Consider the following 19,154-nt stretch of genomic DNA (forward strand, 5'->3'; position numbering starts at 1 on the left):
AATCTCTCTTGATCCTGTGAGGCACTGAGTTTGCAAAGTTATGGTTCCTTTGTTGTTCTTGTTGTTGTTTTCCCTTTGGGCAGCATCCATGCTTGAAGCCAGCTGAGCCTCTCTCCAGACAGGCGTCTCTGATCATTGCAGTGAAGCCATGGAGGGAGTTCAGGAGGCGGTGATGACCATTTCAGGATGGCTCTCTCCAGGGCCAGCTCTGAGTGGGACTCAGAATAAAAACTCTATCAAACTTCAACTCCACTGGAAGATTCCCTTCCTTGTCACCCTGTGAATAAGCTCTGCATTCACTTTCTGAATTGTCCCTTGTTTTTCCAAGATGGAAATCCCATTTATGGTTGGTTTTGGTATGGTTAGGAATTGGGGAAGGGTCTCCTTCCTTCATCAACTCCACACTGCAGTGCCTTTGCAATATGGCCCACTGGCTGTTTTTTGCACAGCCGTGGTACTTCTACATGAGGCAGAAAGTGCAATTGCATTTCCAGCCAAAAGCCCATGAAGAGTGGGGCAGCCAGAGCATCCTGTGCAGATAGAGGCCGGCAGCTGTGACTCGAGAGCGTTTTGGTTCCTCCCCAGCACAGCAGTTGCGTCTCCTCTGTGACTGCCCCTTCTTCCCAGGTGCCCGTGGATAGTAGGTACAAGGCTCTGTAGGGGGAATGGAACAGGGTGGGGACGTCTGCTGGCAGTAGAGTGCAGCGGAGAGCAAACAGTGCAGGATGTTCCTGGAGTGTGTGACGGAGAACTTCTGACACAGCTGGTGACTGAGCCCGTGAGGGAAGGCACTGCTGGACCTGCTGTTTGTGAAGAGAGAAGGCTGGTGGGTGACGGGAGGGTTGGAGGCCGCCTTGGGCTCAGGGATGATTCAAAGAATATTCACTTAACAGCATAAACTGTTAAGCATTCCTTTATTTGCTGTGGGAAGTATGCTGGGGGTATCCCTTCCATAAGCAGGCTCACCTAGGCAGGTTCCCTTTGGTTTATATACTTTGCAATATTTGAAGCATTCCCCAAGCCGCACCCGAAGTCTGTCCTCCTGGGTACCTACCTCAGAGGTACGTTATTTGAAATGACTTGGATTGTTGGTCCTTTATGTTTCCGTGGAACAAGATTGTCATCTACTGTGCGTTGTTTGGAACTGCGTCCCCTTTTGTTTTGAGTGTTGGGGTGTTTGATTTGATTCCAGCACCTTCCTCATCCTGTCCTCTGCTTGAACTTCTATGCTTGCACATGCGCTGTTCATTTTTGCGGACTTGTCCACCTCTTATCTACTACGGGGCGCCTTAGGCAATTAACTGCAGCCAAGTGGAATTTAGGTTTCTTTTAACTGGACATGTGTCTACTAATTTAGTGTTCTGAAGGTCTTAGGTCATTGTAATCAAGCCACAGCTGGTGACGTTTGCTCAGCTTCTTGGTCCCTTGTTATCAGCATTCTATTATGAGCTAATAGTCTCCATAGCAATTAAAATAAAGTTACAAATGTAAAATTAAACTATGGCTTGAAAGTTACAAAGTTTAAGCAAAATCAATTAACTAAAGCTAGATTATAAAATGAAAGTTACAATGGTTAGGCAAACTACAAAACCAAGTAAAACCAAATTACCAAACAAGGCAAAAATACAAAATTCTTTGTTTGTTTAACTTCTCGTAGTGACCACAAAATGCTTGTGTTTGATTCCCAGAGAAGGAAGAAGAGGTGTTGGGAAAATGTTTAACTGGAACAAATTGTCAAAAGTCCTTGAGCTTTAGTAGACAGTGCTTAGTCCTGTATTCCCCCACACCGGTGGTTAATGTGTGCAAGCAGATACCTTAGCCTTGAGAATAAAGAGAGTGGGCCTGCTGAGGCGGCAGCTGGAAGGCATTCAAGAAGAAAGTGGCTCTTGACCATAGAAGGAGAATTTGCGGAATAGGATATTCCCCAAATGACCACCAGAGACTCTCAAGGGACCCTCAGTGTAAGGGCAGTAATTTTGGGGAAGTGATTTAACTACATCAAATAATTTGAGGGAACGTTTAGCCTGTGAGTTTTAGCAAAGTAATGAATATGTCTTAGTTCCCTGGATACAAGCTAGTAGGTGCCAAAATAAAGCAATGCCTCCTTTCTAACACTGAGCTAGCAGAGTTCGTTTTATTTTCCTGTCGTTTTTGATGACAGAGGGCTGCGCAGAAGCGCTGCCTGTGAGGGCCGTGCCCATGCAGAACGGCTGCGGCAGCAGCGAGTCACAGGCGTGGCGGGGCGCTCCCCCTCAGAAGCGACTCCGCGGCACCGGCCGGAGCCCCGGGCTGTGCTCAGCGTGTCCCTGCGAGGCCCCGGCGGCTGTGGGCGCTGCCCGTCCGGGACAGGAGCATCGCTGCCCCGGGAGCGCCGACCGCCGACACAAGAGCACCGGCCCCAGGTGGGAGACAGCGCGGGGCACCTCCTGCAGGAGAAGGGAACGAGCCCTGCTTGGTAAGCTCTCATTTTGGTCACTTATATTGCACAGTAAAAAAGGTCAAAATGAAATATTTCAAGCCGTTTCCCTCTGGTTTACCTTTTTGGGGGCCAAAGCTCTGTGCCCCAGGTGGCCTGGGTGTGTGCAGAGAAACGCAGCCCCCACACAGCCCTTGGTTTTCCCACAAGTCATCATCACTCCTTCCCAGGTGCACCCAGCTCTGGCAGGGGAGAGAGAGCCCACAGCGCAGTGGGCACCGTGCCCTCCCAGCCGGGGCTCTCTGGCACAGAGCAGCAGCAGCGCCAGCACCTTTCAACCCGCTCCTGGCCTTGGCTTCACCCGGGAGCCAGAAGCCTCTGGAAATCAGCACTGCCAGTTGCATTCCCAGCTTGGAGCAGCTCGTGCGGGTGGGCAAATCCTGCCCGTTCGACTGCTTCCAAAGAGGAATAAAGGCAGAGGTAGAGATGTACCTATAGAGGGGCCCGGGGCATGTCCAATAAAAGTGCAAATGTGTGGGGAGATTTGTCAGGTATTCTTACAGCTGTTTTGCCTATAGTGCCTTCCCTCCTGCTTTGCTTTGGGTCTTCTCTGACCCCAGCAGTCAGCCCCTGGCTGCATTCCCTAGTTGCTCTCAGGTGCACCTCAAAGCATGGTTTTGTGGGCTCTGAGTTCCAACTTTCAGCCTGGAGCACCAAGCCGTCTTGTTCCTTGTGAATGGATGTTCTGTCTCCATGTCACTGTGCTTGGAGCACCCACATTTGCTAAGAAGTAGGACACAGACAACAGAGTATAAAAATGGCTTGGAAACATTTGGCTGGGAACTGGCTGCTAGAGTTTTCAGGTTGGGTTTTTTTTTTTTTTTTTTTTTTGAAGAAATAGTTGCATTTTCTGAATGGAGCATGAAGTGTGTTTAGCAGGGCTTTGGGGAGTGTTTTTTGTGTTTGAAACCATTTCCAGATCCCCGATCTAGAAGAAAACATGGTCAGCCACTGAAAAGTTGTTGGAACCCAAAGTGCGGGGAGTGTTTCTCTGCCTGTTGTGAAAGACCCATTCCCCCTGGAAAACACTGTTTTTAACCTTTGTCCATGGAGAAAGCTGCCAAGGCTTTGGGATGAATCTACAAGGGTGTGAGTTAGGTGGTAGTATAATGTATAGTTTGTTACAGAGTGAAAAATTTAGAGTTTTTAGGTTTATTAGTATAGTAAGTAGATGAAGGCAAGATGGAGGATCCCTGTGCTTTCTCAGGTCTCTTCCTTCTTCTTCACCTACTTCATTTTCTGCAGTGTTGGTAGTACAGAGTGATTGGTTAGAAAATGCCGCAGTACGGGCCACGAGAATGGATAGTTCATTAGGCATTGGTAGAAAAAGTACAACTAAAATACACATTTAACAGCTATTGGATAATTTACCTTTAAAAGGCCTTGAGTTTTCCTGCATTTGCCTTTTGGTATCTGCTCTGCTTCATGCTATGTTGCTGGCATGTAAGTTACTGCTAAGATATAATGAACAACCTGAAGACTGAGAAGATCCGAAAGTCCCGTTTGTCTCTTTTTCCTGGCAAGGACTTTCTCCCTCATCCGGGGAGGACATGTAGGGGTCAAAAACCCGCACTGAAAAGTTAAATCTTGGAGATGATGACATTAGTAAGTAGGAAAAGTGATGCCTGTAAATCCAAAGAAGCCGATAGTTCCAAGCACCTAGTCAAGCATTTCTTGCAAACTGTCCTGCCTTTCAGTCTGGCACACACACAGGATTGGCATTAGGACAATACGCGGCCTCCCAGATTTCACCGTCTGCGTTTGGCCAGCTGCTCTCTCCACTGCACTTTGTGGGCTCATGCACCGGCCAGGGGTGGTCCTGGGGCTGGGGAACGTGCAGGCTTGGAAAAAACTTGAAAAACTTGTGTGGAGCCGTTCAAAAATCTAACGTGGCTTCCTATCTAGACACGCAGCTAAAGCCCAGCTATTTCTCTCTCCTTTTTCTTTTTAATGGAGAAAGGAGCTCACAAGTGATTGGGTCTCTATTCCACATCTGTTGGGTCCCTGCCTCGTAGCTCCCAATTTTGATGGAATTTACCCATTTGGTCCCAGTGGCTTCCTCCTCTCACCACCTTCTAAGTCTTCCCACATTCTGTTGTAACTTTCTTCTTTGGTTTCCTTATGACCATTCCAGCCCCATCTCTGCGGCTCACAGATGTGCCCTGGGGAGCTCCAGGCGTGAGGCACAGGCCACACGTGCTTCTTTGAGATGCCCTGGCACTGCAGCAGCAGGCTGATGTGTGTGCAGCAGGTTTGGAAGAGGAACAGGCATTCTCGGGTTTAGTCAGAAGCATCAGTGGCCAAAGGTGTGGTCTCCTTTGCTTTGGTCCCATCTCAGTGTTCACTTGGGGTACAGGCTGTAGGTGCTTGGGGCAATCTTTGAGTTACTCTTGGACCCCTTGAACAGCAGGGTTTGGCCCACGAGGGGAGTTTGTGCTGCTTTGTGACAGAGGAGAACTTCCCAGGCTATTTTGTGTTTGCTGCAGGGAAGCTTGGGTTGCTTTGCATCAGTTCACAGACCAATGCAGAGCAGCTGCTTTGTGATGTCAGGGCATGGTTGCTACGTTGTGGTGCTGTCATCAGAAGGTTGCCTTGGTGCATGGAAGGCCTCAGTGTCAGAGCAGCTCTTGGGCTTGCTCAGAGCAGGAGCATCCTCCTGGTTGAGGCCTTGTCAGGGGGCAGCTGCCTCCTGACAGGAGCCTTGTTTTTTCTTGTGTTAGAGCACAGTCTGCAAACTTGCACAGCAGTGCTAAAATCATGGAGGCATTTGCTGCTGCAGTTTGCACTGTGTATGGCATTGGCTATTCCAGCTATTATCTGACTAACCTGACACGTGAGTAGAGGTTTTCCCTGGGTGTAGCCTAACCTGGCTTGTGTAGGTCTTCCTGCTCTTTCTTTCTTAGTAACTGAGTTGATTTTGAAACAAACAGACCATTAGGATGCCACTGCTTTGGTAAAGCTCCCATCAACACGTTCAGCTAAAAAGAGGGTGTCTGTAGCCAGGGAGGTGCGGGCAGCATTTGAAAGGGAACGTGCAGGGGTTCCCTTCCCTCCAAGGGAGAGTCTGTGGCAGCAGAGTCTGTCATTTCCTCAGTGTGCTGGGTCAAGCAGGACAACTTTGAAAAGGCAGACTGGCAGGTGTTCTCAGAAGGCCTTCAAAGAACTCTGCAGTTCTGCCTGGAATTCAGAGAAAGCTGCTTTTTCCCTAAATTTTGTCATTAAAGGATTTGACTGTCTGACTCGACCCTTTACTGAGTGCTAAAATAGCGATTCTTTTTGCAATGAAGTGCAACCTCCAAAACAGTGAGTGTCTGCTCCTGAACCCCAGAGCTGCTCCTGGGCTGTTTGACAGTAGAACTATGACAGCTCAGGGGGGTTTGGGGGAAGATTTTCTGGGCAACTGTTTTCAGTAACTTAATGGGAATTAGTGCAGGCAACTTATTTTTAAAAAAATGAAGCTGAAAGAGTGGATTAAAAAGGCAGCTTTAGCTGTTGGGCAGAAGAGAAATATTGGGTGTTAAAGAGCAATTTGCATTTTTTTGATCAAGTTTATATTCATTTACTGGCAAAAGAGGCCAAAGCATAGGAACAACCAAGAATATTGTCCTGCTCTCTTGCTGGCTGTGAGGAAGAAATGTGTCTGTGGGAGGGCTGTTTTAAAAGGAAAATACTCTCTGTTTGGGTGGATTTGTTCTGCAGGATTCACCAGCACAGGCAGTATTTTCATAGCATCTGGTTCATTTTCGCTTCCCACTGCAGGTCACCTGATCCGAGTATTCGTAGGTCCTGATCCGGAGGTGAGTGAGAAAGGAACCTTTGATGTCCCTAGTGTTTAAGAATTGTGGAGGAACCTGTGAGCTTGGCCTGTGGCAGTAGAGTGAGGAGAGTGAACAGAGTGGGCAGAAAGAAAATACATTTCCATGTGTGCAGCAGCAGTAGCAAAGGCATCGCTGTGTAATAGCTGCTTTTGCATTTCAGAGCTGTGGAAGAAGTAAAAGCCCGGTTTTGCAGAGAGAACGTTGCTTGCTGAGAGTAGCCAGGGTGGAATATCTAGTTCAGAGCAATATGCAGTACTGTTGAATTAGCCCATTTTACTTTACTTGGAGGCACTTGGAATCCCATTGCTCTCCAAGGTTATGATTGCTCCTTAGTAGAGCTGGTTGTAGAGCTGACTAGAGATCAGGTTAGAAATGATAGGTAACTGCCTGTCCTTCACGCTGTCCACAGAGCACAGAACCAACTGCAGGCTCTCCTCTGGCTCCCTCTGCTCCTGGAGAAGAGACCAAATGGGTGCCAAGTGTCCTGAAATCTCCAGCCATGGTCAGACGCGAACCTGAACGTCGTGAGCCAGTAAGTGCCAGTTCTGGTTGGTGCTGTCTTTGGAGGAAATGCGAGCTGCAAGTTTCTGAGCGGCCAGCACTTGCTGGTGGTGGCCGAGGATGCTGAGTGCTGGAGTCCTGCCAGGACCTAGCGATTCCCCCCAGCCAGTGAGAGCTGGAACATGGCCTTGGAGCTGTCACGTTTAGGCCCCAGCTTGCTGGGATTCCAAGAGGGGCAAACGTGAATCATGAAGGCTCCCCTGTCCCCAGAGGAGGGAGTGGTCAAAGGACACCGCTCTCAGCCTTGCCAGACACGTAGGGGACACGGTGGCCTGGAGAGACGTGTCCCACTCCACAGGCTGGCCAGGTAGCTGCTGGCACAAAAGCTGTTGATGTGAGCCCACAAGTTCTTTGGGCTGGTTTGTCCACATGAGCTTCTTGGCTGGGCCTACCTGGGAGTATTTCAGAGACGCACTGGGGACGGGGAGCTGCTGCTTGAAGTCAGGGACTTTGGTGCCTTTGTTGCCAGGTTGTTCTTTTGCCTCTTCAGGCAGAGCAGTCAGGAGCAGAGCTGACAGGGGCTCTGAGTGCGCCTGTGGTTTTGCTTGTGAGAAGCTGCAAAGAGATGGTTGTGTTGTCCATGGACCTGTGTGAGGCCACTCTTCTCTCGTGTGGCAAAAGAAACAAAGGGCGCAGTTGGGAACCCTTCTTCCGTGGCCGAAGCCAGAGGCTGCCATGTTTCTGCAGCTACTTTCTGTTGTGAAGTCTGTTTTTAAAACTCCATTTGAAAACTGCATTGGAGCTTTGAGTGGGGGCAAAGCTGCAGGTCCTTGAGTGCTGTCTCGTAGGGCTAAGAACAGGAAGGAGATCTTGACGTTCTGGCTGCTGTATTTGAAGTCCAATGGGCAACTTTGTGCCTGGGGAGCTGCATGGGAGAAAAGGAGCCAGGGGTGCCAGTCCACAGTAGCTGAACGTGAGCCAGCGTGTGCCCAGGTGGCCAGGAAGGCCAAGGGCATGCTGGCCTGTGTGAGCAGTAGTGGGGCAGCAGGAGCAGGGCAGTGACCGTCCCCCTGTGCTGGGCAGCGGAGAGGCCGCAGCTGGAGTGCTGGGTGCAGTTCTGGGCCCCTGTGAAGAAGCAAGAGCTTGAGGGGCTGCAGCGTGTGCAGAGAAGGGCAAGGGAGCTGGGGAAGGGTGTGTGGCCCAAGTCCCATGAGGAGGTGCTGAGGCAGCTTTAGGCTGGAGAAAGGGAGGCTCCGGAGGGACCTTGAACCAGACTTCCCTAAATGCCTACATGACAGTGCTCGCCACAAGTGCCGTTGCATCCCCTGCCAAGCATCCCCTCCCTGCACGCAAGGGCTTTAGACAGTGCAGCAGGTGACACTTTTGTCTTTTGGTCTCTTGGTTTGTGTGTTTGCTAGGAGGAGAAGCCCTGTTTATTTTCTCTTGCTCCAGCAAGCAAAGGTGCTTTTGCTCAACCTTTCCTGCCCTTTTCCGGCACTGGGAGAGATTCTGATCCAGTTTGAGTTGTCCATGTGTGCAGCAGCAGTAGCAAAGGCATCGCTGTGTAATAGCTGCTTTTGCATTTCAGAGCTGTGGAAGAAGTAAAAGCCCGGTTTTGCAGAGAGAACGTTGCTTGCTGAGAGTAGCCAGGGTGGAATATCTAGTTCAGAGCAATATGCAGTACTGTTGAATTAGCCCATTTTACTTTACTTGGAGGCACTTGGAATCCCATTGCTCTCCAAGGTTATGATTGCTCCTTAGTAGAGCTGGTTGTAGAGCTGACTAGAGATCAGGTTAGAAATGATAGGTAACTGCCTGTCCTTCACGCTGTCCACAGAGCACAGAACCAACTGCAGGCTCTCCTCTGGCTCCCTCTGCTCCTGGAGAAGAGACCAAATGGGTGCCAAGTGTCCTGAAATCTCCAGCCATGGTCAGACGCGAACCTGAACGTCGTGAGCCAGTAAGTGCCAGTTCTGGTTGGTGCTGTCTTTGGAGGAAATCCGAGCTGCAAGTTTCTGAGCGGCCAGCACTTGCTGGTGGTGGCCGAGGATGCTGAGTGCTGGAGTCCTGCCAGGACCTAGCGATTCCCCCCAGCCAGTGAGAGCTGGAACATGGCCTTGGAGCTGTCACATTTAGGCCCCAGCTTGCTGGGATTCCAAGAGGGGCAAACGTGAATCATGAAGGCTCCCCTGTCCCCAGAGGAGGGAGTGGTCAAAGGACACCGCTCTCAGCCTTGCCAGACACGTAGGGGACACGGTGGCCTGGAGAGACGTGTCCCACTCCACAGGCTGGCCAGGTAGCTGCTGGCACAAAAGCTGTTGATGTGAGCCCACAAGTTCTTTGGGCTGGTTTGTCCACATGAGCTTCTTGGCTGGGCCTACCTGGGAGTATTTCAGAGACGCACTGGGGACGGGGAGCTGCTGCTTGAAGTCAGGGACTTTGGTGCCTTTGTTGCCAGGTTGTTCTTTTGCCTCTTCAGGCAGAGCAGTCAGGAGCAGAGCTGACAGGGGCTCTGAGTGCGCCTGTGGTTTTGCTTGTGAGAAGCTGCAAAGAGATGGTTGTGTTGTCCATGGACCTGTGTGAGGCCACTCTTCTCCTGTGTGGCAAAAGAAACAAAGGGCGCAGTTGGGAACCCTTCTTCCGTGGCCGAAGCCAGAGGCTGCCATGTTTCTGCAGCTACTTTCTGTTGTGAAGTCTGTTTTTAAAACTCCATTTGAAAACTGCATTGGAGCTTTGAGTGGGGGCAAAGCTGCAGGTCCTTGAGTGCTGTCTCGTAGGGCTAAGAACAGGAAGGAGATCTTGACGTTCTGGCTGCTGTATTTGAAGTCCAATGGGCAACTTTGTGCCTGGGGAGCTGCATGGGAGAAAAGGAGCCAGGGGTGCCAGTCCACAGTAGCTGAACGTGAGCCAGCGTGTGCCCAGGTGGCCAGGAAGGCCAAGGGCATGCTGGCCTGTGTGAGCAGTAGTGGGGCAGCAGGAGCAGGGCAGTGACCGTCCCCCTGTGCTGGGCAGCGGAGAGGCCGCAGCTGGAGTGCTGGGTGCAGTTCTGGGCCCCTGTGAAGAAGCAAGAGCTTGAGGGGCTGCAGCGTGTGCAGAGAAGGGCAAGGGAGCTGGGGAAGGGTGTGTGGCCCAAGTCCCATGAGGAGGTGCTGAGGCAGCTTTAGGCTGGAGAAAGGGAGGCTCCGGAGGGACCTTGAACCAGACTTCCCTAAATGCCTACATGACAGTGCTCGCCACAAGTGCCGTTGCATCCCCTGCCAAGCATCCCCTCCCTGCACGCAAGGGCTTTAGACAGTGCAGCAGGTGACACTTTTGTCTTTTGGTCTCTTGGTTTGTGTGTTTGCTAGGAGGAGAAGCCCTGTTTATTTTCTCTTGCTCCAGCAAGCAAAGGTGCTTTTGCTCAACCTTTCCTGCCCTTTTCCGGCACTGGGAGAGATTCTGATCCAGTTTGAGTTGTCCATGTGTGCAGCAGCAGTAGCAAAGGCATCGCTGTGTAATAGCTGCTTTTGCATTTCAGAGCTGTGGAAGAAGTAAAAGCCCGGTTTTGCAGAGAGAACGTTGCTTGCTGAGAGTAGCCAGGGTGGAATATCTAGTTCAGAGCAATATGCAGTACTGTTGAATTAGCCCATTTTACTTTACTTGGAGGCACTTGGAATCCCATTGCTCTCCAAGGTTATGATTGCTCCTTAGTAGAGCTGGTTGTAGAGCTGACTAGAGATCAGGTTAGAAATGATAGGTAACTGCCTGTCCTTCACGCTGTCCACAGAGCACAGAACCAACTGCAGGCTCTCCTCTGGCTCCCTCTGCTCCTGGAGAAGAGACCAAATGGGTGCCAAGTGTCCTGAAATCTCCAGCCATGGTCAGACGCGAACCTGAACGTCGTGAGCCAGTAAGTGCCAGTTCTGGTTGGTGCTGTCTTTGGAGGAAATCCGAGCTGCAAGTTTCTGAGCGGCCAGCACTTGCTGGTGGTGGCCGAGGATGCTGAGTGCTGGAGTCCTGCCAGGACCTAGCGATTCCCCCCAGCCAGTGAGAGCTGGAACATGGCCTTGGAGCTGTCACATTTAGGCCCCAGCTTGCTGGGATTCCAAGAGGGGCAAACGTGAATCATGAAGGCTCCCCTGTCCCCAGAGGAGGGAGTGGTCAAAGGACACCGCTCTCAGCCTTGCCAGACACGTAGGGGACACGGTGGCCTGGAGAGACGTGTCCCACTCCACAGGCTGGCCAGGTAGCTGCTGGCACAAAAGCTGTTGATGTGAGCCCACAAGTTCTTTGGGCTGGTTTGTCCACATGAGCTTCTTGGCTGGGCCTACCTGGGAGTATTTCAGAGACGCACTGGGGACGGGGAGCTGCTGCTTGAAGTCAGGGACTTTGGTGCCTTTGTTGCCAGGTTGTTCTTTTGCCTCTTCAGGCAGAGCAGTCAGGAGCAGAGCTGACAGGGGCTCTGAGTGCGCCTGTGGTTTTGCTTGTGAGAAGCTGCAAAGAGATGGTTGTGTTGTCCATGGACCTGTGTGAGGCCACTCTTCTCCTGTGTGGCAAAAGAAACAAAGGGCGCAGTTGGGAACCCTTCTTCCGTGGCCGAAGCCAGAGGCTGCCATGTTTCTGCAGCTACTTTCTGTTGTGAAGTCTGTTTTTAAAACTCCATTTGAAAACTGCATTGGAGCTTTGAGTGGGGGCAAAGCTGCAGGTCCTTGAGTGCTGTCTCGTAGGGCTAAGAACAGGAAGGAGATCTTGACGTTCTGGCTGCTGTATTTGAAGTCCAATGGGCAACTTTGTGCCTGGGGAGCTGCATGGGAGAAAAGGAGCCAGGGGTGCCAGTCCACAGTAGCTGAACGTGAGCCAGCGTGTGCCCAGGTGGCCAGGAAGGCCAAGGGCATGCTGGCCTGTGTGAGCAGTAGTGGGGCAGCAGGAGCAGGGCAGTGACCGTCCCCCTGTGCTGGGCAGCGGAGAGGCCGCAGCTGGAGTGCTGGGTGCAGTTCTGGGCCCCTGTGAAGAAGCAAGAGCTTGAGGGGCTGCAGCGTGTGCAGAGAAGGGCAAGGGAGCTGGGGAAGGGTGTGTGGCCCAAGTCCCATGAGGAGGTGCTGAGGCAGCTTTAGGCTGGAGAAAGGGAGGCTCCGGAGGGACCTTGAACCAGACTTCCCTAAATGCCTACATGACAGTGCTCGCCACAAGTGCCGTTGCATCCCCTGCCAAGCATCCCCTCCCTGCACGCAAGGGCTTTAGACAGTGCAGCAGGTGACACTTTTGTCTTTTGGTCTCTTGGTTTGTGTGTTTGCTAGGAGGAGAAGCCCTGTTTATTTTCTCTTGCTCCAGCAAGCAAAGGTGCTTTTGCTCAACCTTTCCTGCCCTTTTCCGGCACTGGGAGAGATTCTGATCCAGTTTGAGTTGTCCATGTGTGCAGCAGCAGTAGCAAAGGCATCGCTGTGTAATAGCTGCTTTTGCATTTCAGAGCTGTGGAAGAAGTAAAAGCCCGGTTTTGCAGAGAGAACGTTGCTTGCTGAGAGTAGCCAGGGTGGAATATCTAGTTCAGAGCAATATGCAGTACTGTTGAATTAGCCCATTTTACTTTACTTGGAGGCACTTGGAATCCCATTGCTCTCCAAGGTTATGATTGCTCCTTAGTAGAGCTGGTTGTAGAGCTGACTAGAGATCAGGTTAGAAATGATAGGTAACTGCCTGTCCTTCACGCTGTCCACAGAGCACAGAACCAACTGCAGGCTCTCCTCTGGCTCCCTCTGCTCCTGGAGAAGAGACCAAATGGGTGCCAAGTGTCCTGAAATCTCCAGCCATGGTCAGACGCGAACCTGAACGTCGTGAGCCAGTAAGTGCCAGTTCTGGTTGGTGCTGTCTTTGGAGGAAATGCGAGCTGCAAGTTTCTGAGCGGCCAGCACTTGCTGGTGGTGGCCGAGGATGCTGAGTGCTGGAGTCCTGTGAGGACCTAGCGATTCCCCCCAGCCAGTGAGAGCTGGAACATGGCCTTGGAGCTGTCACGTTTAGGCCCCAGCTTGCTGGGATTCCAAGAGGGGCAAACGTGAATCATGAAGGCTCCCCTGTCCCCAGAGGAGGGAGTGGTCAAAGGACACCGCTCTCAGCCTTGCCAGACACGTAGGGGACACGGTGGCCTGGAGAGACGTGTCCCACTCCACAGGCTGGCCAGGTAGCTGCTGGCACAAAAGCTGTTGATGTGAGCCCACAAGTTCTTTGGGCTGGTTTGTCCACATGAGCTTCTTGGCTGGGCCTACCTGGGAGTATTTCAGAGACGCACTGGGGACGGGGAGCTGCTGCTTGAAGTCAGGGACTTTGGTGCCTTTGTTGCCAGGTTGTTCTTTTGCCTCTTCAGGCAGAGCAGTCAGGAGCAGAGCTGACAGGGGCTCTGAGTGCGCCTGTGGTTTTGCTTGTGAGAAGCTGCAAAGAGATGGTTGTGTTGTCCATGGACCTGTGTGAGGCCACTCTTCTCCCGTGTGGCAAAAGAAACAAAGGGCGCAGTTGGGAACCCTTCTTCCGTGGCAGAAGCCAGAGGCTGCCATGTTTCTGCAGCTACTTTCTGTTGTGAAGTCTGTTTTTAAAACTCCATTTGAAAACTGCATTGGAGCTTTGAGTGGGGGCAAAGCTGCAGGTCCTTGAGTGCTGTCTCGTAGGGCTAAGAACAGGAAGGAGATCTTGACGTTCTGGCTGCTGTATTTGAAGTCCAATGGGCAACTTTGTGCCTGGGGAGCTGCATGGGAGAAAAGGAGCCAGGGGTGCCAGTCCACAGTAGCTGAACGTGAGCCAGCGTGTGCCCAGGTGGCCAGGAAGGCCAAGGGCATGCTGGCCTGTGTGAGCAGTAGTGGGGCAGCAGGAGCAGGGCAGTGACCGTCCCCCTGTGCTGGGCAGCGGAGAGGCCGCAGCTGGAGTGCTGGGTGCAGTTCTGGGCCCCTGTGAAGAAGCAAGAGCTTGAGGGGCTGCAGCGTGTGCAGAGAAGGGCAAGGGAGCTGGGGAAGGGTGTGTGGCCCAAGTCCCATGAGGAGGTGCTGAGGCAGCTTTAGGCTGGAGAAAGGGAGGCTCCGGAGGGACCTTGAACCAGACTTCCCTAAATGCCTACATGACAGTGCTCGCCACAAGTGCCGTTGCATCCCCTGCCAAGCATCCCCTCCCTGCACGCAAGGGCTTTAGACAGTGCAGCAGGTGACACTTTTGTCTTTTGGTCTCTTGGTTTGTGTGTTTGCTAGGAGGAGAAGCCCTGTTTATTTTCTCTTGCTCCAGCAAGCAAAGGTGCTTTTGCTCAACCTTTCCTGCCCTTTTCCGGCACTGGGAGAGATTCTGATCCAGTTTGAGTTGTCCATGTGTGCAGCAGCAGTAGCAAAGGCATCGCTGTGTAATAGCTGCTTTTGCATTTCAGAGCTGTGGAAGAAGTAAAAGCCCGGTTTTGCAGAGAGAACGTTGCTTGCTGAGAGTAGCCAGGGTGGAATATCTAGTTCAGAGCAATATGCAGTACTGTTGAATTAGCCCATTTTACTTTACTTGGAGGCACTTGGAATCCCATTGCTCTCCAAGGTTATGATTGCTCCTTAGTAGAGCTGGTTGTAGAGCTGACTAGAGATCAGGTTAGAAATGATAGGTAACTGCCTGTCCTTCACGCTGTCCACAGAGCACAGAACCAACTGCAGGCTCTCCTCTGGCTCCCTCTGCTCCTGGAGAAGAGACCAAATGGGTGCCAAGTGTCCTGAAATCTCCAGCCATGGTCAGACGCGAACCTGAACGTCGTGAGCCAGTAAGTGCCAGTTCTGGTTGGTGCTGTCTTTGGAGGAAATCCGAGCTGCAAGTTTCTGAGCGGCCAGCACTTGCTGGTGGTGGCCGAGGATGCTGAGTGCTGGAGTCCTGCCAGGACCTAGCGATTCCCCCCAGCCAGTGAGAGCTGGAACATGGCCTTGGAGCTGTCACGTTTAGGCCCCAGCTTGCTGGGATTCCAAGAGGGGCAAACGTGAATCATGAAGGCTCCCCTGTCCCCAGAGGAGGGAGTGGTCAAAGGACACCGCTCTCAGCCTTGCCAGACACGTAGGGGACACGGTGGCCTGGAGAGACGTGTCCCACTCCACAGGCTGGCCAGGTAGCTGCTGGCACAAAAGCTGTTGATGTGAGCCCACAAGTTCTTTGGGCTGGTTTGTCCACATGAGCTTCTTGGCTGGGCCTACCTGGGAGTATTTCAGAGACGCACTGGGGACGGGGAGCTGCTGCTTGAAGTCAGGGACTTTGGTGCCTTTGTTGCCAGGTTGTTCTTTTGCCTCTTCAGGCAGAGCAGTCAGGAGCAGAGCTGACAGGGGCTCTGAGTGCGCCTGTGGTTTTGCTTGTGAGAAGCTGCAAAGAGATGGTTGTGTTGTCCATGGACCTGTGTGAGGCCACTCTTCTCCCGTGTGGCAAAAGAAACAAAGGGCGCAGTTGGGAACCCTTCTTCCGTGGCAGAAGCCAGAGGCTGCCATGTTTCTGCAGCTACTTTCTGTTGTGAAGTCTGTTTTTAAAACTCCATTTGAAAACTGCATTGGAGCTTTGAGTGGGGGCAAAGCTGCAGGTCCTTGAGTGCTGTCTCGTAGGGCTAAGAACAGGAAGGAGATCTTGACGTTCTGGCTGCTGTATTTGAAGTCCAATGGGCAACTTTGTGCCTGGGGAGCTGCATGGGAGAAAAGGAGCCAGGGGTGCCAGTCCACAGTAGCTGAACGTGAGCCAGCGTGTGCCCAGGTGGCCAGGAAGGCCAAGGGCATGCTGGCCTGTGTGAGCAGTAGTGGGGCAGCAGGAGCAGGGCAGTGACCGTCCCCCTGTGCTGGGCAGCGGAGAGGCCGCAGCTGGAGTGCTGGGTGCAGTTCTGGGCCCCTGTGAAGAAGCAAGAGCTTGAGGGGCTGCAGCGTGTGCAGAGAAGGGCAAGGGAGCTGGGGAAGGGTGTGTGGCCCAAGTCCCATGAGGAGGTGCTGAGGCAGCTTTAGGCTGGAGAAAGGGAGGCTCCGGAGGGACCTTGAACCAGACTTCCCTAAATGCCTACATGACAGTGCTCGCCACAAGTGCCGTTGCATCCCCTGCCAAGCATCCCCTCCCTGCACGCAAGGGCTTTAGACAGTGCAGCAGGTGACACTTTTGTCTTTTGGTCTCTTGGTTTGTGTGTTTGCTAGGAGGAGAAGCCCTGTTTATTTTCTCTTGCTCCAGCAAGCAAAGGTGCTTTTGCTCAACCTTTCCTGCCCTTTTCCGGCACTGGGAGAGATTCTGATCCAGTTTGAGTTGTCCATGTGTGCAGCAGCAGTAGCAAAGGCATCGCTGTGTAATAGCTGCTTTTGCATTTCAGAGCTGTGGAAGAAGTAAAAGCCCGGTTTTGCAGAGAGAACGTTGCTTGCTGAGAGGAGCCAGGGTGGAATATCTAGTTCAGAGCAATATGCAGTACTGTTGAATTAGCCCATTTTACTTTACTTGGAGGCACTTGGAATCCCATTGCTCTCCAAGGTTATGATTGCTCCTTAGTAGAGCTGGTTGTAGAGCTGACTAGAGATCAGGTTAGAAATGATAGGTAACTGCCTGTCCTTCACGCTGTCCACAGAGCACAGAACCAACTGCAGGCTCTCCTCTGGCTCCCTCTGCTCCTGGAGAAGAGACCAAATGGGTGCCAAGTGTCCTGAAATCTCCAGCCACGGTCAGACGCGAACCTGAACGTCGTGAGCCAGTAAGTGCCAGTTCTGGTTGGTGCTGTCTTTGGAGGAAATGCGAGCTGCAAGTTTCTGAGTGGCCAGCACTTGCTGGTGGTGGCCGAGGATGCTGAGTGCTGGAGTCCTGCGAGGACCTAGCGATTCCCCCCAGCCAGTGAGAGCTGGAACATGGCCTTGGAGCTGTCACGTTTAGGCCCCAGCTTGCTGGGATTCCAAGAGGGGCAAACGTGAATCATGAAGGCTCCCCTGTCCCCAGAGGAGGGAGTGGTCAAAGGACACCGCTCTCAGCCTTGCCAGACACGTAGGGGACACGGTGGCCTGGAGAGACGTGTCCCACTCCACAGGCTGGCCAGGTAGCTGCTGGCACAAAAGCTGTTGATGTGAGCCCACAAGTTCTTTGGGCTGGTTTGTCCACATGAGCTTCTTGGCTGGGCCTACCTGGGAGTATTTCAGAGACGCACTGGGGACGGGGAGCTGCTGCTTGAAGTCAGGGACTTTGGTGCCTTTGTTGCCAGGTTGTTCTTTTGCCTCTTCAGGCAGAGCAGTCAGGAGCAGAGCTGACAGGGGCTCTGAGTGCGCCTGTGGTTTTGCTTGTGAGAAGCTGCAAAGAGATGGTTGTGTTGTCCATGGACCTGTGTGAGGCCACTCTTCTCTCGTGTGGCAAAAGAAACAAAGGGCGCAGTTGGGAACCCTTCTTCCGTGGCCGAAGCCAGAGGCTGCCATGTTTCTGCAGCTACTTTCTGTTGTGAAGTCTGTTTTTAAAACTCCATTTGAAAACTGCATTGGAGCTTTGAGTGGGGGCAAAGCTGCAGGTCCTTGAGTGCTGTCTCGTAGGGCTAAGAACAGGAAGGAGATCTTGACGTTCTGGCTGCTGTATTTGAAGTCCAATGGGCAACTTTGTGCCTGGGGAGCTGCATGGGAGAAAAGGAGCCAGGGGTGCCAGTCCACAGTAGCTGAACGTGAGCCAGCGTGTGCCCAGGTGGCCAGGAAGGCCAAGGGCATGCTGGCCTGTGTGAGCAGTAGTGGGGCAGCAGGAGCAGGGCAGTGACCGTCCCCCTGTGCTGGGCAGCGGAGAGGCCGCAGCTGGAGTGCTGGGTGCAGTTCTGGGCCCCTGTGAAGAAGCAAGAGCTTGAGGGGCTGCAGCGTGTGCAGAGAAGGGCAAGGGAGCTGGGGAAGGGTGTGTGGCCCAAGTCCCATGAGGAGGTGCTGAGGCAGCTTTAGGCTGGAGAAAGGGAGGCTCCGGAGGGACCTTGAACCAGACTTCCCTAAATGCCTACATGACAGTGCTCGCCACAAGTGCCGTTGCATCCCCTGCCAAGCATCCCCTCCCTGCACGCAAGGGCTTTAGACAGTGCAGCAGGTGACACTTTTGTCTTTTGGTCTCTTGGTTTGTGTGTTTGCTAGGAGGAGAAGCCCTGTTTATTTTCTCTTGCTCCAGCAAGCAAAGGTGCTTTTGCTCAACCTTTCCTGCCCTTTTCCGGCACTGGGAGAGATTCTGATCCAGTTTGAGTTGTCCATGTGTGCAGCAGCAGTAGCAAAGGCATCGCTGTGTAATAGCTGCTTTTGCATTTCAGAGCTGTGGAAGAAGTAAAAGCCCGGTTTTGCAGAGAGAACGTTGCTTGCTGAGAGGAGCCAGGGTGGAATATCTAGTTCAGAGCAATATGCAGTACTGTTGAATTAGCCCATTTTACTTTACTTGGAGGCACTTGGAATCCCATTGCTCTCCAAGGTTATGATTGCTCCTTAGTAGAGCTGGTTGTAGAGCTGACTAGAGATCAGGTTAGAAATGATAGGTAACTGCCTGTCCTTCACGCTGTCCACAGAGCACAGAACCAACTGCAGGCTCTCCTCTGGCTCCCTCTGCTCCTGGAGAAGAGACCAAATGGGTGCCAAGTGTCCTGAAATCTCCAGCCATGGTCAGACGCGAACCTGAACGTCGTGAGCCAGTAAGTGCCAGTTCTGGTTGGTGCTGTCTTTGGAGGAAATCCGAGCTGCAAGTTTCTGAGCGGCCAGCACTTGCTGGTGGTGGCCGAGGATGCTGAGTGCTGGAGTCCTGCCAGGACCTAGCGATTCCCCCCAGCCAGTGAGAGCTGGAACATGGCCTTGGAGCTGTCACGTTTAGGCCCCAGCTTGCTGGGATTCCAAGAGGGGCAAACGTGAATCATGAAGGCTCCCCTGTCCCCAGAGGAGGGAGTGGTCAAAGGACACCGCTCTCAGCCTTGCCAGACACGTAGGGGACACGGTGGTCTGGAGAGACGTGTCCCACTCCACAGGCTGGCCAGGTAGCTGCTGGCACAAAAGCTGTTGATGTGAGCCCACAAGTTCTTTGGGCTGGTTTGTCCACATGAGCTTCTTGGCTGGGCCTACCTGGGAGTATTTCAGAGACGCACTGGGGACGGGGAGCTGCTGCTTGAAGTCAGGGACTTTGGTGCCTTTGTTGCCAGGTTGTTCTTTTGCCTCTTCAGGCAGAGCAGTCAGGAGCAGAGCTGACAGGGGCTCTGAGTGCGCCTGTGGTTTTGCTTGTGAGAAGCTGCAAAGAGATGGTTGTGTTGTCCATGGACCTGTGTGAGGCCACTCTTCTCTCGTGTGGCAAAAGAAACAAAGGGCGCAGTTGGGAACCCTTCTTCCGTGGCCGAAGCCAGAGGCTGCCATGTTTCTGCAGCTACTTTCTGTTGTGAAGTCTGTTTTTAAAACTCCATT

Source organism: Coloeus monedula (assembly GCF_965178545.1).
Source record: "Coloeus monedula genome assembly, chromosome: Z".
NCBI classification, from domain to species: Eukaryota; Metazoa; Chordata; class Aves; order Passeriformes; family Corvidae; genus Coloeus; species Coloeus monedula.